Below are 805 nucleotides of genomic sequence, written 5' to 3'. Positions count from 1 at the left end.
GTCTTGGTCCTGTTCTTCTGATTATTTTAACCAAGGTAGAGTAACCATGATGCACAGTAAGAGACAACCCAATTTGAAACCATCCCAGTGGTTAGGCTAGTTGTTTACAGGTTAGTGCTCCGTACCCCTGCCCCTGCCCCTGCCCCCAGACTTTACAACTTTCCAAGACCACCATTTTGAACTGTCAGATCTGCCTCTTGTAGCCCTAGGGCTTTCTCTTGCCTCTTTTTCTAGAGGCTTTGCCTTTGCCTCTTGCTGAGTAGACTGGAAATGCCAAGGGCTGCCAGCCCCTAGGAGCTGTCCTCAACCAACGACTGCTGGGGAGGGGTGTTCAAAAGCCCCAGCCGCCTGGTGCCTCCGAGGAATCCATCAGAGGTGTGTGGCGCCCAGTTTCCCAGCAGGGTGAAGCTTCAGTCGCCTGCAGCGGTGTCTGGCCGCATCACATAGACCACTGGCTGTCTCCCTCCCTCGCCACTCCCCCACTCCAGGCCAGGGGTTCCCTTCCTCCTGCATCAGCGCCTTGTACGTGGAGCCTTGTCCCAGGGTTGGCTTCTGGGTTTCCAATCTAGACAGTTCCTATTCCAGTGCCGCCTGGAATCACTGCAGAAAGGGTCTGAGTGCTAATGAGCAAGGCAATAATTAACCTGTAAGACACACGACGTCCCCAAAATTCATGAGTCTTGAGTGCTTTGAGGTTAAATAGATGAAAAACACCCTTTCTGGCAGCATCTCTTTCTGCCCATGGGTCCTGTCCTCGTGTTTTAATAAAATCACCTTTTTGCATCGGGAAAAAAAAAGAAAAAGC

Source organism: Enhydra lutris, unplaced genomic scaffold (assembly GCF_002288905.1).
Source record: "Enhydra lutris kenyoni isolate GAN:26980312 unplaced genomic scaffold, ASM228890v2 scaffoldscaffold42, whole genome shotgun sequence".
Lineage (NCBI taxonomy): Eukaryota > Metazoa > Chordata > Mammalia > Carnivora > Mustelidae > Enhydra > Enhydra lutris.
This window is presented reverse-complemented; position numbering follows the sequence as displayed.